This window comes from Pseudophryne corroboree, chromosome 6 (assembly GCF_028390025.1).
Source record: "Pseudophryne corroboree isolate aPseCor3 chromosome 6, aPseCor3.hap2, whole genome shotgun sequence".
NCBI classification, from domain to species: Eukaryota; Metazoa; Chordata; class Amphibia; order Anura; family Myobatrachidae; genus Pseudophryne; species Pseudophryne corroboree.
This window is the reverse complement of record NC_086449.1, coordinates 638,542,276-638,562,532: the sequence shown is the minus strand read 5'-3', so window position 1 is coordinate 638,562,532 and position 20,257 is coordinate 638,542,276. Positions and strand designations below refer to the sequence as shown.

At 48.2% G+C, this 20,257-nt stretch overlaps 1 protein-coding gene across 2 annotated transcripts in view; it reads right to left on the bottom strand.

Annotated features, from left to right (window-relative positions):
* AFF4 (ALF transcription elongation factor 4) overlaps nucleotides 1-20,257 on the bottom strand; it is a 252,605-nt gene that overhangs the window by 150,940 nt on the left and 81,408 nt on the right. For both annotated transcript variants that reach the window (XM_063928161.1, XM_063928157.1), the window contains exon 2: nucleotides 13,552-13,639. The gene's annotated coding sequence lies outside the window, so the exon portion shown is untranslated. The remainder of the gene's footprint in view (nucleotides 1-13,551; nucleotides 13,640-20,257) is intronic.

Genomic DNA, 20,257 nt, shown 5'->3' with positions numbered 1-20,257 from the left:
GGAATATACTTGTAATGATGACATTCATTGTGGCCTTTTTATTTTGAACTACTTCTACGGCTGCCATCATGAATAGTTTGGGGAACACTGTTCAAGTTCACAGAATATAATTAGGCATACATATAAACTTACTTAGAGAGTGCTTCTTTTAAATATCATTCTATTGTTTAGTCTCTCTATACATATCTACACTTACGTTATTTAATATAGCAGCTGCTACCAATCAGTTATAGGGTTAAGGATTTCCAACCTCTGCAACTCTCACCCAGGTATTAGGTCACATGACTGGGACAGTCCGTGTCAATCAAGCTTACAAATATTTTCTTACACAAATTACTGCTAGTCACAAACACAAGGCAAAAGATAAAAAAATAAGATTTTAAACCTACCGGTAAATCTTTTTCTCCTAGTCCGTAGAGGATGCTGGGGACTCCGTAAGGACCATGGGGAATAGACTGGCTCCACTGGAGACATGGGCACTAAAAAGAACTTTAGGTATGGGTGTGCACTGGCTCCTCCGTCTATACCCCTCCTCCAGACCTCAGTTAGAGAAACTGTGCCCAGAGGAGACGGACAGTACGAGGAAAGGATTTTGTAAATCCATGGGCAAGATTCATACCAGCCACACCATTCACACCGTATAACATGGAATATACGAACCAGTTAACAGTATGAAACCAAACAGTATCAGTCAGAGACTGATCAAAACTGTAACATAACCCTTATGGAAGCAATAACTATATACAAGTCTTGCAGAATGTAGTCCGCACTGGGACGGGCGCCCAGCATCCTCTACGGACTAGGAGAAAAAGATTTTCCCGGTAGGTTTAAAATCTTATTTTCTCTTACGTCCTAGAGGATGCTGGGGACTCCGTAAGGACCATGGGGATTATACCAAAGCTCCAAAACGGGCGGGAGAGTGCGGATGACTCTGCAGCACCGAATGAGCAAACATGAGGTCCTCCTCAGCCAGGGTATCAATCTTGTAGAATTTGGCAAAAGTGTTTGAACCCGACCAAGTTGCTGCTCGGCAAAGTTGTAACGCCGAGACGCCTCGGGCAGCCGCCCAAGAAGAGCCCACCTTCCTAGTGCAATGGGCCTTTACCGACAATCCAGCCGTAGAATAGGCCTGCTGAATCGTGTTACAGATCCAGCGAGCAATAGTCTGTTTAGACGCAGGAGCGCCAACCTTGTTGGCTGCATATAGGATAAACAGGGCCTCTGTTTTCCTAACCCGAGCCGTTCTGGCCACATAAATTTTAAATGCCCTGACCACATCCAGGGACTCGGAATCCTCCACGTCTCTTGTAACCACAGGCATCACAATAGGTTGGTTCATATGAAAAGAAGAAACCACCTTAGGCAAAAATTGAGGAAGAGTCCGCAACTCAGCTCTATCCACATGGAAAATCAGATAAGGGCTTTTGTGAGACAAAGCCGCCAACTCCGACACACGCCGTGCCGAAGCCAAGGCCAATAACATGACCACTTTCCAAGTGAGATACTTTAATTCAACTGTCTGAAGAGGCTCAAACCAGTGAGACTTAAGGAACCGTAACACCACGTTAAGGTCCCATGGTGCCACCGGAGGCACAAAAGGAGGCTGGATATGCAGCACCCCTTTCACGAAAGTCTGGACTTCTGGAAGAGAAGCCAATTCCTTTTGAAAGAAAATGGATAGGGCCGAAATATGAACCTTAATGGAGCCTAAATTTTAGGCCCAAATTCACTCCAGTTTGTAGGAAGTGGAGAAAACGGCCCAGATGGAATTCTGCCGGAGGAGCAGTCTTGGCTTCGCACCAAGACACATACTTCCTCCAGATACGGTGATAATGTTTCGATGTCACCTCCTTCCTAGCCTTTATCAGAATAGGGATGACCTCATCCAGAATGCCCTTCTCCGCTAGGATCCTGCGTTCAACCGCCATGCCGTCAAACGCAGTGCGGTAAGTCCTGGAACGGACAGGGGCCTTGTTGTAACAGGTCCTCCCTGAGAGGAAGAGGCCACGGATCTTCGGTGAGCATTTCCTGCAGATTCGGATACCAGGCCCTTCTAGGCCAATCTGGAACAATGAGAATTGCCTGAATTCCTCTTCGTCTTATGATTCTCAGTATCTTTGAGATGAGAGGAGGGAACACATAGACCGACTGAAACACCCACGGTGTCACCAGTGCGTCCACTGCAAACGCCTGAGGGTCCCTTGACCTGGCGCAATATCTCTGAAGTTTTTTGTTGAGACGTGAAGCCATCATGTCTATTTGAGGCAGTCCCCACTGACTTGCAATCTCTGCGAAGACTTCTTGATGAAGTTTCCACTCTCCTGGATGCAGATCGTGTCTGCTTAGGAAGTCTGCTTCCCAGTTGTCCACTCCCGGAATAAAGACTGCTGTCAGAGCGCTTACATGACTCTCCGCCCAACGAAGAATACTTGAGACTTCTGCCATTGCCATTCTGCTCCTTGTGCCGCCTTGGCGGTTTACATGAGCCACTGCTGTGATGTTGTCTGACTGAATCAGAACCGGTAGACCTTGAAGCAAGGTCTGCGCCTGACGAAGGCCGTTGTATATGGCCCTTAATTCCAGAATGTTGATATGAAGACAAGCCTCCTGGCTTGACCACAGACCTTGGAAATTTCTCCCCTGTGTGACTGCTCCCCATCCTCGGAGGCTCGCGTCTGTGGTCACCAGCACCCAGTCCTGGATGCCGAACCTGCGACCCTCTAGAACAGTGATGGGGAACCTACGGCCCTCCAGCTGTTGTTGAACTACACATACCACCATGCCTTGCTACAGTTTTGCTATTTGGTCATGCTAAAACTGTTGTAGGGCATGCTGGGATGTGTAGTTCAACAGCAGCTGGAGGGCCGAAGGTTCCCCATCCCTGCTCTAGAAGGTGAGCACTCTGCAGCCACCACAGGAGAGAAACCCTGGCCCTGGGCGACAGGCGGATCATCTGATTAATCTGTAGATGTGACCCGGACCACTTGTCCAGAAGGTCCCACTGAAAGGTCCTGGCATGGAACCTGCCGAATGGAATGGCCTCGTAAGACGCCACCATTTTTCCCAGCACTCGAGTGCAGTGATGTACCGACACCCTGTCTTGCTTCAACAGGTCCCTGACCAAGCTCTGAAGTTCCTGGGCCTTTTCCGTCGGGAGAAAGACCCTCTCTTGTTCCGTGTCCAGAATCATACCTAAAAAAGGCAATCTGGTCGTTACAATTTACTGTGATTTCGGTAGATTGAGAATCCAACCGTGTTGTTGCAACACCCTCAGGGAGAGTGATACGCTGTCCAGCAACTGTTCTCTCGATCTCGCTTTTATCAGGAGATCGTCCAAGTATGGGAAAATTGTGACACCCTGCTTGCGCAGGAGCACCATCATCTCTGCCATTAATTTGGTAAAAATTCTCGGGGCCGTAGAAAGCCCAAACGGCAACGTCTGAAATTGGTAGTGACAATCCTGCACCACAAATCTCAGGACCGCCTGATGAGGTTGATAAATGGGGACATGAAGGTATGCATCCTTTATGTCTAGGGACACCATATAATCTCCCTCTTCCAGACTTGCAATGACCGCCCTGAGCGATTCCATCTTGAACTTGAATCTCCTTAAGTATAGGTTTAAGGATTTTAAATTCAGAATGGGTCTGACCGAACCATCCGGTTTCGGAACCACAAACAAGGTTGAGTAATAGCCCATCCCCTGCTGCTGCAGGGGAACTTTGACCACCACTTGTTGAAGGTACAACTTTTGAATTGCTGCCAAAACCACCTCCCTCTCTGGGGAAGAAGTCGGCAGTGCCGATTTGAAAAACCGGCGAGGAGGCACCTCTTCGAATTCCAGCTTGTACCCCTGGGAAACAATGTCTATTGCCCAGGGGTCCACCTGAGAATGAACCCAGACCTGGCTGAAAAGACGAAGACGTGCCACCACAGGAGCGGACTCCACCCGCGGAGCCCCAGCGTCATGCGGTGGATTTAGTAGAGGCCGGGGAGGACTTTTGTTCCTGGGAACTGGCTGTAGTTGGCAGCTTTTTCCCCTTGCCCTTACCTCTGGCAAGAAAGGAAGATCCCCGAGCTCTCTTGGATTTATGCGGCCGAAAGGACTGCATCTGATAATGTGGCGCTTTCTTAGGCTGTGAGGAAACATAAGGTAAAAAAGTTGATTTACCTGCAGTAGCTGTGGAAACTAGGTCCGCGAGACCTTCCCCAAACAACTCCTCACCCTTGTAAGGCAACACCTCCATATGCCGTTTTGAGTCGGCATCACCCGACCACTGTCAGGTCCACAGTGCTCGCCTAGCAGAAAATAAGATTTTACTCACCGGTAAATCTATTTCTCGTAGTCCGTAGTGGATGCTGGGAACTCCGTAAGGACCATGGGGAATAGCGGCTCCGCAGGAGACTGGGCACAACTAAAGAAAGCTTTAGGACTACCTGGTGTGCACTGGCTCCTCCCACTATGACCCTCCTCCAGACCTCAGTTAGGATACTGTGCCCGGAAGAGCTGACACAATAAGGAAGGATTTTGAATCCCGGGTAAGACTCATACCAGCCACACCAATCACACCGTATAACTCGTGATATTATACCCAGTTAACAGTATGAAATATAACTGAGCCTCAGTAACAGATGGCTCATAACAATAACCCTTTAGTTAGGCAATAACTATATACAAGTACTGCAGACAATCCGCACTTGGGATGGGCGTTCAGTATCCACTACGGATACGGATCAATAGATTTACCGGTGAGTAAAATCTTATTTTCTGACGTCCTAGTGGATGCTGGGAACTCCGTAAGGACCATGGGGATTATACCAAAGCTCCCAAACGGGCGGGAGAGTGCGGAAGACTCTGCAGCACCGAATGAGCAAACTCAAGGTCCTCCTCAGCCAGGGTATCAAACTTGTAGACTCTTGCAAAGTTGTTTGAACCCGACCAAGTAACAGCTCGGCAAAGTTGTAAAGCCGAGACCCCTTGGGCAGCCGCCCAAAAAGAGCCCACTTTCCTCGTGGAATGGGCTTTTACAGATTTAGGGTGCGGCAGTCCAGCCACAGAATGTGCAAGTTGAATCGTGCTACAGATCCAGCGCGGAATAGTCTGCTTAGAAGCAGGAGCACCCAGCTTGTTGGGTGCATACAGGATAAATAGCGAGTCAGTTTTCCTGACTCCAGCCGTCCTGGAAACATAGATTTTCAGGGCCCTGACTACGTCCAGTAACTTGGAGTCCTCCAAGTCCCCCGTAGCCGCAGGCACCACAATAGGTTGGTTCACATGAAAAGCGGATACCACCTTAGGAAGGAATTGGGAACGAGTCCTCAATTCCGCCCTATCCATATGAAAATCAGATAGGGGCTTTTGCATGACAAAGCCGCCAATTCTGATACACGCCTGGCCAACAGCATGACCACTTTCCACGTGAGGTATTTTAGCTCTACGGATTTAAGTGGCTCAACCCAATGCGACTTCAGGAATCCAACACCACGTTGAGATCCCACGGTGCCACTAGAGGCACAAACGGGGGCTGAATATGCAGCACTCCCTTAACAAAAGTCTGAACTTTAGGCAGTGAAGCCAGTTCTTTTTGGAAGAAAATGTACAGAGCCGAAATCTGGACCTTAATGGAACCCAATTTTAGGCCCATAGTCACTCCTGACTGTAGGAAGTGCAGAAATCGACCCAGTTGAAATTCCTCCGTTGGGGCCTTCCTGGCCTCACACCAAGCAACATATTTTTGCCATATGCAGTTATAATATTTTGCGATCACATCTTTCCTAGCCTTAATCAGCGTAGGAATGACTTCCTCCGGAATGCCTTTTTCCTTTAGGATCCGGTGTTCAACCGCCATGCCGTCAAACACAGCCGTGGTAAGTCTTGAAACAGGCAGGGCCCCTGCTGCAGCAGGTCCTGTCTGAGCGGCAGAGGCCATGGGTCCTCTGAGATCATTTCTTGAAGTTCTGGGTACCAAGCTCTTCTTGGCCAATCCGGAACCACGAATATAGTTCTTACTCCTCTCCTTCTTATTATTCGCAGTACCTTGGGTATGAGAGGCAGAGGAGGGAACACATACACCGACTTGTACACCCACGTTGTTACCAGAGCGTCCACAGCTATCGCCTGAGGGTCCCTTGACCTGGCGCAAAATCTTTTTAGCTTTTCGTTGAGGCGGGACGCCATCATGTCCACCTGTGGCCTTTCCCAATGGTGTACAATCATTTTGAAGACTTCTGGATGAAGTCCCCACTCTCCCGGGTGGAGGTCGTGCCTGCTGAGAAAGTCTGCTTCCCAGTTGTCCACTCCGGGAATGAACACTGCTGACAGTGCTAACACATGATTTTCCGCCCATCGGAAAATCCTTGTGGCTTCTGCCATCGCCATCCTGCTTCTTGTGCCGCCCTGCTGGTTTACAAGGGCGACCGCCGTGATGTTGTCTGACTGGATCAGCACCGGCTGGTGTTGAAGCAGGGGTCTAGCCTGACTTAGGGCACTGTGAATGGCCCTTAGTCCCAGAATATTTTTGTGTAGGGAAGTCTCCTGACTTGTCCATAGTCCTTGGAAGTTTCTTCCCTGTGCGACTGCCCCCCAGCCTCGAAGGCTGGCATCCGTGGTCACCAGGACCCAGTCCTGTATGCCGAATCTGCGGCCCTCTAGAAGATGAGCACTCTGCAGCCACCACAACAGCGACACCCTGGCTCTTGGAGACAGAGTTATCAGCCGATGCATCTGAAGATGCGACCCGGACCACTTGTCCAACAGATCCCACTGGAAGATCCTTGCATGGAACCTGCCGAATGGAATTTCTTCGTAAGAAGCTACTATCTTTCCCAGGACTCGCGTGCATTGATGCACTGACACCTGTATTTGTATTAGGAGGTCTCTGACTAGAGATGACAACTCCATGGCCTTCTCCTCCGGGAGAAACCCTTTTTTCCTGTTCTGTGTCCAAAACCATACCCAGGAACAGTAGACACGTCGTAGGAACCAGCTGCGACTTTGGACTATTCAGAATCCAGCCGTGCTGTTGTAGCACTTCCCGAGGTAGTGCTACTCCGACGAACAACTGCTCCCTGGACCTCGCCTTTATAAGGAGATCGTCCAAGTACGGGATAATTATAACTCCCTTTTTTCGAAGGAGTATCATCATTTCGGCCATTACCTTGGTAAATACCCTCGGTGCCGGGGACAGACCAACGGCAACGTCTGGAATTGGTAATGACAGTCCTGTACCACAATTTTGAGGTACTCCTGGTGAGGAGGGTAAATGGGGACATGCAGGTAAGCATCCTTGATGTCCAGTGATACCATGTAATCCCCTTCGTCCAGGCTTGCAATAACCGCCCTGAGCGATTCCATTTTGAACTTGAACCTTCGTATATAAGTGTTCAAGGATTTCAATTTTAGAATGGGTCTCACCGAACAGTCTGGTTTCGGTACCACAAACATTGTTGAAGGAGGGGTACCTTGATTATCACCTGCTGGAAGTACAGCTTGTGAATTGCCGCCAGTACTACCACCCCTCGAGGGCAGCAGGCAAGGCTGATTTGAGGTAACGGCGAGGGGGAGTCGCCTCGAACTCCAGCTTGTATCCCTGTGATACTACTTGCAGAACCCAGGGATCCACCTGTGAGCGAGCCCACTGGTCGCTGAAGTTCCCGAGACGCGCCCCCACCGCACCTGGCTCCACCTGTGGAGCCCCAGCGTCATGCGGTGGACTCAGAGGAAGCGGGGGAAGATTTTTGATCCTGGGAACTGGCTGTCTGGTGCAGCTTTTTCCCTCTTCCCTTGTCTCTGTGCAGAAGGGAAGCGCCTTTGACCCGCTTGCTTTTCTGAAGCCGAAAGGACTGTACCTTATAATACGGTGCTTTCTTAGGCTGTGAGGAAACTTGAGGTAAATTTTTTTCTTCCCAGCTGTTGCTGTGGATACGAGGTCCCAGAGACCATCCCCAAACAATTCCTCACCCTTATCAGGCAGAATCTTCATGTGCCTTCTAAAGTCAGCATCGCCTGTCCACTGCCGGGTCCCTAATACCGTCCTGGCAGAATGGACATTGCATTAATTCTGGATGCCAGCCGGCAAATATCCCTCTGTGCATCCCTCATATATAAGACGACATCTTTAATATGCTCTATGGTTAGCAAAATAGTATCCCTGTCCTGAAGACCACGCTGCAGCAGCACTATCCATGCTGAGGCAATTGCAGGTCTCAGTATAGTACCCGAGTGTGTATATACAGACTTCAGGATAGCCTCCTGCTTTTTATCAGCAGGCTCCTTCAAAGTGGCCGTATCCTAAGACGGCAGTGCCACCTTTTTTGACAAACGTGTGAGCGCCTTATCCACCCTAGGGGATATCTACCAACGTGACCTATCCTCTGGCGGGAAAGGGTACGCCATCAGTAACTTTTTAGAAATTACCAGTTTCTTATCGGGGGAACCCACGCTTCTTCACACACTTCATTCACTCATCTGATGGGGGAACAAAACACTGGCTGCTTTTTCTCCCCAACATAAAACCCCTTTTTTGTGGTACTTGGGTAGAAATGTGTAACACATTTATTTTTATTGCCTAGATCATGCAACGGATGTTCCTAGTGGATTGTGTATATGTCTCAACCTCGTCGACACTGGAGTCAGACTCCGTGTCGACATCTGTGTCTGCCATCTGAGGTAGCGGGCGTTTTTGAGCCCCTGATGGCCTTTGAGACGCCTGGGCAGGCGCGGGCTGAGAAGCCGGCTGTCCCACAGCTGTTACGTCATCCAGCCTTTTATGTAAGGAGTTGACACTGTCTGTTAATACCTTCCACCTATCCATCCACTCTGGTGTCGGCCCCACAGGGGGCGACATCACATTTATCGGCATCTGCTCCGCCTCCACATAAGCCTCATCATCCATGTCGACACAGCCGTACCGACACACCGCACACACACAGGGAATGCTCTGACTGAGGACAGGACCCCACAAAGTCCTTTGGGGAGACAGAGAGAGAGTATGCCAGCACACACCAGAGCGCTATATAATGCAGGGATTCACACTACCCACAGTGATTTTTCCCTTATAGCTGCTATAATACACAGATTTGCGCCTAAATTTAGTGCCCCCCCTCCCTTTTTAACCCTTTGAGCCTGAAAACTACAGGGGAGAGCCTGGGGAGCTGTCTTCCAGCTGCACTGTGAAGAGAAAATGGCGCCAGTGTGCTGAGGGAGATAGCCCCACCCCTTTTTCGGCAGGCTTCTCCCGCTTTTTTATGGATCTCTGGCAGGGGTATTTTTCACATATATAGCCTCTAGGACTATTTATTGTGATTATTTTGCCAGCCAAGGTGTTAATATTGCTGCTCAGGGCGCGCCCCCCCCCCCCCCCCCCCCAGCGCCCTGCACCCATCAGTGACCGGAGTGTGAGGTGTGCATGAGGAGCAATGGCGCACAGCTGCAGTGCTGTGCGCTACCTTGTTGAGGACCGAAGTCTTCTGCCGCCGATTTTCCGGACCATCTTCTTGCTTCTGGCTCTGTAAGGGGGACGGCGGCGCGGCTCCGGGACCGGACGATCGAGGTCGGGCCCTGTGTTCGATCCCTCTGGAGCTAATGGTGTCCAGTAGCCTAAGAAGCCCAAGCTAGCTGCAAGCAGGTAGGTTCGCTTCTTCTCCCCTTAGTCCCTCGTAGCAGTGAGTCTGTTGGCAGCAGATCTCACTGAAAATAAAAAACCTAAAATAAACTTTCTTTTTCTAGGAGCTCAGGAGAGCCCCTAGTGTGCATCCAGCTCAGCCGGGCACAAGATTCTAACTGAGGTCTGGAGGAGGGTCATAGTGGGAGGAGCCAGTGCACACCAGGTAGTCCTAAAGCTTTCTTTAGTTGTGCCCAGTCTCCTGCGGAGCCGCTATTCCCCATGGTCCTTACGGAGTTCCCAGCATCCACTAGGACGTCAGAGAAATAGCCATAGCGTTTGCTCTGGACCCCAGTAAGCCTATATCCCTCTGAGCCTCTCTCATATAAAGGACCGCATCCTTAATATGGCCCAGGGTCAATAAAATAGTTTCCTTATCCATATCAGCAGATAAGGTATCGTCCACGCTATTACAGCGCTACAAACCCAAGCCGAAGCTATTGCCGGTCTGAGTAACGTACCGGTATGTGTGTAAATTGACTTTAAGGTAGTTTTCTGCTTGCGGTCAGCAGGATCCCTGAGGGCAGCGGTATCCTGAGACGGTAGCGCCACCTTTTTGTAAAGGCGTGTCAACGCCTTGTCCACCCTTGGGGAGGATTCCCACCGTATCCTGTCCTTGATCAGGAAAAGATACGCCATAAGAATCCTCTTGGGAATCTGCAGTTTCTTGTCTGGAGTTTCCCAAGCACTTTCAAATAACTCATTTAATTCAAAAGAAGGTGGAAAAGTAACCTCAGGCTTCTTTTCTTTAAACATGTGGATTTTTGGATTGGGCACCGCGAGGTCATCTATAATATGCAGCACATCCTTTATAGCAATAATCATATACTGAATACTCTTTGCCAATTTTGGCTGCAACCTCGCATCATCATAATCGACACTGGAATCAGAATCTGTGTCGGTAACTGTGTCAACTACCGGAGACACTGGCCGTTTTTGAGACCCAGAAGGCCCCTGTGACATAGGGAAAGGCAGGGTATGACCCTCTGTACTGTCCCTGGACACTGCTTTGTCCAAAGGTTTGTGCAATAAATTCACATTTGCATTTAAAATATTCCACATATCCATCCAGTCATGTGTCGGCGTTGCAGACGGAGACACCACACTCATGCGCTCCACCTCATCCCTAGGAGAGCCTTCCGCTTCAGACATGCCGACACGCACGTACTGACACCACACACTCAGGGAAAACTCTATCTGGAGACAGTTTCCCCACCAGGCCCTTTGGAGAGACAGAGAGAGAGAGTATGCCAGCACACACCCAGCGCCAATAACCCTGGGAAACAGAAAAAAATGACCCAGATACAGCGCTATTCACTGCACCAAATTATGTGCCCCCCCTTCTTTAAAACCCTCTGTCACCGGAGATCAGCAGGGGAGAGTCCGGGGAGCCAGCTTCTCAGCGTGTGCTTGTGAAGAAAATGGCGCTGGTGAGTGCTGAGGGAGAAGCCCCGCCCCCTCAGTGGCGGGCTTCGGTCCCGCTCTTTGAACAAACTGGCGGGGAGACTCAAAAAAACACAAATAAATGTATATCTCCTTACAGCCAGTCCTAGAGGTATACATTGCTGCCCAGGGCGCCCCCCCCACCCCGCGTCCTGCACCCAACAGTGTGCGCTGTGTGTGTTCAGTGTGGGAGCAATGGCGCGCAGCGTTACCGCTGCGTGTTACCTCAGTGAAGCTCTGAAGTATTCTGCCGCCTTTGAAGTCTTCTGCCTTCCTATACTCACCCGGCTTCTCTCTTCCGGCTCTGCGAGGAGGATGGCGGCGCGGCTCCGGGACGAACCGCTAGGGGAGACCTGCGTTCTGACTCCCTCTGGAGCTAATGGTGTCCAGTAGCCTAAGAAGCAGAGCCTAGCAGTTAAGTAGGTCTGCTTCTCTCTCCTCAGTCCCACGATGCAGGGAGCCTGTTGCCAGCAGGTCTCCCTGAAAATAAAAAACCTGACAAAATACTTTATCAGGAAGCTCAGGAGAGCTCCCTGTAGTGCACCCAGTCTCCTCTGGGCACAGTATTAAACTGAGGTCTGGAGGAGGGGCATAGAGGGAGGAGTCAGTGCACACCCATACCTAAAGTTCTTTTTAGTGCTTATGTCTCCAGTGAAGCCCGTCTATTCCCCATGGTCCTTACGGAGTCCCCAGCATCCTCTAGGACGTAAGAGAAATAAACACAACACTCAACTAACTCTAAAAGGTGTGTACACACCAGAACGATATCGCTAAGATGTAATATTGTCTGCGATGGTACCAGACATCGGCAAATGTATAAACACTTGCTGGTGACGGGAGCGATGGCGGCGGCAGGGGGACAGGGGTCAGGGAGATGAGCAGAGACCATGCTGCATTCGGCAGCATGGCCCTCGCAGACGATGTTACCCGTCGGACCTGCATGCATATCCAACAGACGATGCCACTGACAATGCGCAGGACCATGCATAGTCAGCAACATTGTGCATACACCCTGGATGATATCGTGAACAATTTATCTGAATTGGGCACATCGAGCTGATATCGTTCTGGTGTGTGCGCACCTTAAATAAATGGATTAAAGTTTATACGTGTTTAATAAGTGTCTAAAGGGCAAGCGATAGATAGAAAAAAAATATGTCCCAAACACACAATTTGATCATACATATTTGCCAAGTTGCCAAATAAACAGATGTCACAGATCAGATCATCTTTAACTTATGTTTAGTCAGACAATCGTGTACGTACGGGGACGACAGTTGTAGAAGCTACCAAATTGCAACACAAGGACTAGGACCTCATGCAGAAGGGCTGGCGCCCATGCATATACTGCAAAAAAACAACAACATCTAGTCTTTTTGGGCAAAATAGTTTTACAAAATGTAATAAATAAAGAAAAAAATATTGAAATGACATACAAATAATTACATTGCAGTATGCATAGGTGCGCAGTGCTAAAAGGGTATATCCACCTTTGTGGACAAATCACAATAATAAAAGCAGCTGTGATATGTGCAGCCCAAATGTCATCTACTTGTTAGATACAATAATACAGAATGTATCTAATGGAACAAACGAGCATCAGAATTAGGTTCCTCGATTCATTAAGGAGAGCATGCACAGCTGGGTTTGTACCATTGCCCCTTGTGACAATGTAGTACCCACTTAAATGTACATGTTATTTCTAGGATTGTTTGGCATATAACATGTGACAGAACACACACAGATGGAATAGTCCCTTTACAGCAGAGTACATTACTGATTCCCTCACACATAAAGGGCAAATGTATCAAAGCTTGGAGAGAGATTCTGTCATGTTACAGGCTGTTTTTGAAAAAGACAGGAGCGGACTGGCTGGTAGTTCATCCCTCTCCACTTTATAGCTGTCCAAGCTTTGATACATATGACCCTTAATGTATACACACACGTTATTTTTAATCACCTGCTCCACCATTCTGTCAGGACTGTAACAGCCTTATCCTAGCAAAAAAGCTAGTAAGTTATTTGGAAATTGCGTGGCTTCTCCCGATTGGTGATTCCCTTTGTGACAAGTTACCAAAATATTATATAGTGCCCTCACAGATCTTAAGATTGGGCTAAATTCCTTTTAAGTCTGTTATGTGTGTGACGGACAGTGGTTAATGTTGCTTATTTTATATTAAAATAAGTTTCATAATATTTTCTTAGAAGGCACAACTTGACGTTTGCATAGAAATCACTTCTGGACTTACGCTTTAAAAGGTGTTAGTCCTCTTCAGATACTCAAAATGCCAAAAAGTGTTTGCACCCATCTTTAGCCACCACCAAGGGGGAGATTGGCTAGTAAATACAGCTTATACCTAGTGTCTAGCATTATTAGAAGAAACTGTATAACGCCCTGATGTCATGCATTACTATTCTACTATAGTATTATAAGGAAATATCATACCACTTATCACCACCACTCCGATTGTGTGCAGAATGAACGCCTGCGCTTCAAACATGCTTCTGAGAGTTTGGCCTTCCCGCACTTGCACCTAATAGAAGCAGGGGAAAAGAACATGAAAAATATTAGCTTACATATGCAAAGTGCACTGGAAAAACAACACAAACAGAAAAGCAATAAATATCTACAGGAATACTCATCAATAACATAAGGTTGCATCTAGAAAGTAGGAGCACCAGGTTGTCATGTTAGCAAATTCCAAAACAATCACTGCAAAATCCAAATAGCATCTATAGCAAAACCACAGTCCCCTGGAGTCAATGTTCTTTGTTCCATAGGCTGAATTTCATGATAGTGATTTTTTTTATTAATATCAGGTATGATCCTATGACCTGCCACCATTCAATGCCGCAGAGCTAACGGGTTTCATATAATTTCATTACAGGGCAACTAATCGAGGACAGAAGTGAGCAGAACTATGGTACACAACAAGATTCTTGCTGAAAACAATCTTTCTAGGAAGAATAAACAGTATGTTGGGGTGCCATTATTTTATAGCAACACAGTATGTTCAAGTATCCATTAGATGTCCACAGGACACTAGATGGGTGGTCTTCAGGTTGCCGGCAGCCGGGTTCCCGGCGACCACCATACCGGCGCCGGCATACAGACATCTTTTCTCCCTCTTGGAGGTCCACGACCCCCCCCCTGGAGGGAGAATAGATAGCATGGCGCGCGTAGTGCGCCACCGTGCCCACAATGTGCTCATTTGCACTCGCCCAGCTGTCGGTATGCCGGCGGTCAGGATTCCAGCGCCGGTATGCTGGTCAGCGGGACCCCGCCCGCCAGCAAACTATACTACACCCCACTAGATGGAAAGTGCAGGCTAATGGAAAGTAGCATGGCTCAATTTGACATATTGGAGAGACGCAGTACATTTTATTTCATTAACACTTGCAGTGCAAGGAAATATGGATGATCATTATTCTTTCTTCTTGTGTGGTATACTCCTGATGAATGACAACCAAACTACAGTTTGACTCTCCCATATCTAGTGTTCACTCTAGGAGTGAAAAGGGGCATGGCGCCGGACTCCGGGGCATATGTGCGCGTGCACGGCCGAAATGGGGACGCGGCCACGCAAATTAGGGGGCGTGGCCACGCCCACGTCATTTTAGGGGGCGGGGTGGCCCACAGACGCTACTATAGAGAGCAGGCCTGGCCAACCTGTGGCTCTCCAGCTGTTGTAAAACTACAAGTCCCATCATGCTTTGCCACTGTTTTGCTATTAGGGAATGCTAAAACTGTGGCAAGGCATGCTGGTATGTGTAGTTTCACAACATCTGGAGAGCCACAGGTTGGCCAGGCCTGATAGAGAGCGTCTGTGGCCGGCGACGTCACTGTTGGGGGCGTGCCCAGCACCTCCGTCGGTGCTGGGCTTCCCCCAGCTCTCTCCCAATGCGTGAATGGATGCCGCGCGCATGCGCGCGGCATCTATACACGCCGGGAGGGCAGGAAGCGGGCGGCTGTTCTAGCAGGGCGCCACAAAAGGGGCAGGGCGGGTTTTGCCTGCTACAAAACGGGCAGGGCGCGGCGCCCTGCTAAAACAGCCTAGAGTGAACACTACATATCCAAAATGTCTGGAATCAGAAGTAATTTTGCCATATTTTGGAATATTTGCATACTATAATAAGATATCTTGGAAATATGACCAAAGGATAAACACAAACAGCATTATGTTTCATATACACCTCATACACACAGCCAGACGGTAATTTTAAACTAAATATTTGTAATAATTTTATGCATGAAACAAAGTTTGTATACATGGTATTGTTAGGCAAAGGTTTCACTATCTCAGTGCAGCTCCAGGGACTTCTCAATAGAACAGATGCTCCTTGCAAGCAGATTAAGATAATCCAACGTTTTGACTGTTTGTAAAACCCTGAGTGCTGCCATTTTGTGGGTCTGTACTGTATTTACATCATATGCTGTTGTGAGGATATCTGGGCAAATTATATATATATATACACATACACATACACATATATATATATATATATATACATATACACATATATATATATACATATACACATATATATATACATATACACATATATATATACATATACACATATATACACATACACATATACATATACACACATATATATACATATACACACATATATATATATATATATATATATATATATACATATACACATATATATATATATATACATATACACATATATATATATATACATATACACATATATATATATATATATATATATATATATATATATATACATATACACATATATATATATACATATACACATATATATATATATAATAAGAATTTACTTACCGATAATTCTATTTCTCGTAGTCCGTAGTGGATGCTGGGGACTCCGTAAGGACCATGGGGAATAGCGGCTCCGCAGGAGACAGGGCACAAAAGTAAAAGCTTTAGGATCAGGTGGTGTGCACTGGCTCCTCCCCCTATGACCCTCCTCCAAGCCTCAGTTAGGATACTGTGCCCGGACGAGCGTACACAATAAGGAAGGATTTTGAATCCCGGGTAAGACTCATACCAGCCACACCAATCACACTGTACAACTTGTGATCTGAACCCAGTTAACAGCATGATAACAGCGGAGCCTCTGAAAAGATGGCTCACAACAATAATAACCCGATTTTTGTTTAACAATAACTATGTACGAGTATTGCAGACAATCCGCACTTGGGATGGGCGCCCAGCATCCACTACGGACTACGAGAAATAGAATTATCGGTAAGTAAATTCTTATTTTCTCTGACGTCCTAAGTGGATGCTGGGGACTCCGTAAGGACCATGGGGATTATACCAAAGCTCCCAAACGGGCGGGAGAGTGCGGATGACTCTGCAGCACCGAATGAGAGAACTCCAGGTCCTCCTCAGCCAGGGTATCAAATTTGTAGAATTTTGCAAACGTGTTTGCCCCTGACCAAGTAGCAGCTCGGCCAAGTTGTAAAGCCGAGACCCCTCGGGCAGCCGCCCAAGATGAGCCCACCTTCCTTGTGGAATGGGCATTTACATATTTTGGCTGTGGCAGGCCTGCCACAGAATGTGCAAGCTGAATTGTACTACACATCCAACTAGCAATCGTCTGCTTAGAAGCAAGAGCACCCCGTTTGTTGGGTGCATACAGGATAACAGCAAGTCAGTTTTCCTGACTCCAGCCGTCCTGGAAACATATATTTTCAGGGCCCTGACAACATCTAGCAACTTGGAGTCCTCCAAGTCCCTAGTATCCGCAGGTACCACAATAAGCTGGTTCAGGTGAAACGCTGACACCACCTTAGGGAGAAACTGGGGACGAGTCCGCAGCTCTGCCCTGTGCGAATGGACAATCAGATATGGGCTTTTGTGAGACAAAGCCGCCAATTCTGACACTCGCCTGGCCCGAGGCCAGGGCCAACAGCATGGTCACTTTCCATGTGAGATATTTCAAATCCACAGATTTGAGCGGTTTAAACCAATGTGATTTGAGGAATCCCAGAACTACGTTGAGATCCCACAGTGCCACTGGAGGCACAAAAGGGGGTTGTATATGCAGTACTCCCTTGACAAACTTCTGGACTTCAGGAACTGAAGCCAATTCTTTCTGGAAGAAAATCGACAGGGCCGAAATTTGAACCTTAATGGACCCCAATTTGAGGCACATAGACACTCCTGTTTTCAGGAAATGTAGGAATCGACCGAGTTGAAATTCCTCCGTGGGGGCCTTCCTGGCCTCACACCATGCAACATATTTTCGCTAAATGCGGTGATAATGTTGTGTGGTCACCTCCTTCCTGGCTCTGACCAGGGTAAGGATGACCTCTTCCGGAATGCCTTTTTCCCTTAGGATCCGGCGTTCAACCGCCATGCCGTCAAACGCAGCCGCGGTAAGTCTTGGAACAGACATAATCCTTGCTGAAGCAAGTCCCTTCTTAGTATCTCTTGAAGTTCCGGGTACCAAGTCCTTCTTGGCCAATCCGGAGCCACGAGTATAGTTCTTACTCCTCTCCTTCTTATAATTCTCAGTACCTTGGGTATGAGAGGCAGAGGAGGGAACACATACACCGACTGGTACACCCACGGTGTTACCAGAGCGTCCCAGCTATTGCCTGAGGGTCTCTTGACCTGGCGCAATACCTGTCCAGTTTTTTGTTCAGACGGGACGCCATCATGTCCACCTTTGGTCTTTCCCAACGGTTCACAATCATGTGGAAGACTTCCAGATGAAGTCTCCACTCTCCCGGGTGGAGGTCGTGTCTGCTGAGGAAGTCTGCTTCCCAGTTGTCCACTCCCGGAATGAACACCGCTAACAGTGTTATCACATGATTTTTCGCCCAGCGAAGAATCCTTGCTGCCATTGCCCTCCTGCTTCTTGTGCCGCCCTGTCTGTTTACGTGGGCGACTGCCGTGATGTTGTCCGACTGGATCAGCACCAGTTGACTTTGAAGCAGAGGTCTTCCTAGGCTCAGAGCATTGTAAATTGCCCTTAGCTCCAGTATATTTATGTGGAGAGAAGTCTCCAGACTTGACCACACTCCTTGGAAATTTCTTCCCTGTGTGACTGCTCCCCAGCCTCTCAGGCTGGCAACCGTGGTCACCAGGACCCAGTTCTGAATGCCGAATCTGCTGCCCTCTAGTAGATGAGCACTCTGCAGCCACCACAGAAGAGACACCCTTGTCCTTGGAGACAGGATTATCCGCTGATGCATCTGAAGATGCGATCCGGACCATTCGTCCAGCAGATCCCACTGAAAAATTATTTCGTGAAATCTGCCGAATGGAATCGCTTCGTAAGAAGCCACCATTTTTCCCAGGACTCTTGTGCATTGATGCACTGACACTTGGCCTGGTTCTAGGAGGTTCCTAACTAGCTCGGATAACTCCCAGGCTTTCTCCTCCGGGAGAAACACCTTTTTCTGGACTGTGTCCAGAATCATCCCTAGTAACAGCAGACGTGTCGTCGGAATCAGCTGCGATTTTGGAATATTTAGAATCCACCCGTGCTGTCGTAGAACTACTTGAGATAGTGCTACTCCGACCTCCAACTGTTCTCTGGACCTTGCCCTTATCAGGAGATCGTCCAAGTAAGGGATAATTAAGACGCCTTTTCTTTGAAGAAGAATCATCATTTCAGCCATTACCTTGGTAAAGACCCGGGGTGCCGTGGACAATCCAAACGGCAGCGTCTGAAACTGATAGTGACAGTTCTGTACCACGAACTTGAGGTACCCTTGGTGAGAAGGGCAATTTGGGACATGGAGGTAAGCATCCTTGATGTCCAGGGACACCATATAGTCCCCTTCTTCCTGGTTCGCTATCACTGCTCTGAGTGACTCCATCTTGATTTGAAACTTTGTATGTAAGTGTTCAAAGATTTCAGATTTAGAATAGATCTCACCGAGCCGTCTGGCTTCAGTACCACAAATAGTGTGGAATAATACCCCTTTCCTTGTTGTAGGAGGGGTACTTTGATTATCACCTGCTGGGAATACAGCTTGTGAATTGTTTCCAATAATGCCTCCCTGTCGGAGGGAGACGTTGGTAAAGCAGATTTCAGGAACCTGCGAGGGGGAGACGTCTCGAATTTCCAATCTGTACCCCTGGGATACTACTTGTAGGATCCAGGGGTCCACTTGCGAGTGAGCCCACTGCGCGCTGAAACTCTTGAGACGACCCCCCCCCACCGCACCTGAGTCCGCTTGTACGGCCCCAGCGTCATGCTGAGGACTTGGCAGAAGCGGTGGAGGGCTTCTGTTCCTGGGAAGGGGCTGCCTGCTGCAGTCTTCTTCCGTTCCTCTACCCCTGGGCAGATATGACTGGCCTTTTGCCCGCTTGCCCTTATGGGGACGAAAGGACTGAGGCTGAAAAGACGGTGTCTTTTTCTGCTGAGATGTGACTTGGGGTAAAAAGGTGGATTTTCCAGCTGTTGCCGTGGCCACCAGGTCCGATGGACCGACCCCAAATAACTCCTCCCCTTTATACGGCAATACTTCCATGTGCCGTTTGGAATCTGCATCACCTGACCACTGTCGTGTCCATAAACATCTTCTGGCACACATGGACATCGCACTTACTCTTGATGCCAGAGTGCAAATATCCCTCTGTGCATCTCGTATATATAGAAATGCATCCTTTAAATGCTCTATAGTCAATAAAATACTGTCCCTGTCAAGGGTATCAATATTTTCAGTCAGGGAATCCGACCAAGCCACCCCAGCGCTGCACATCCAGGCTGAGGCGATCGCTGGTCGCAGTATAACACCAGTATGTGTGTATATACTTTTTAGGATATTTTCCAGCCTCCTATTAGCTGGCTCCTTGAGGGCGGCCGTATCTGGAGACGGTAACGCCACTTGTTTTGATAAGCGTGTGAGCGCCTTTAATTTTTTATCGGGGGAAACCCACGTATCATCACACACTTCATTTAATTTATCTGATTTAGGAAAAACTACAGGCAGTTTTTTCACACCCCACATAATACCCTTTTTTGTGGTACTTGTAGTATCAGAAATATGTAACACCTCCTTCGTTGCCCTTAACATGTGTGGCCCTAATGGAAAATACGTTTGTTTCTTCACCGTCGACACTGGAGTCAGTGTCCGTGTCTGTGTCTGTGTCGACCGACTGAGGTAATGGGCGTTTTAAAGCCCCTGA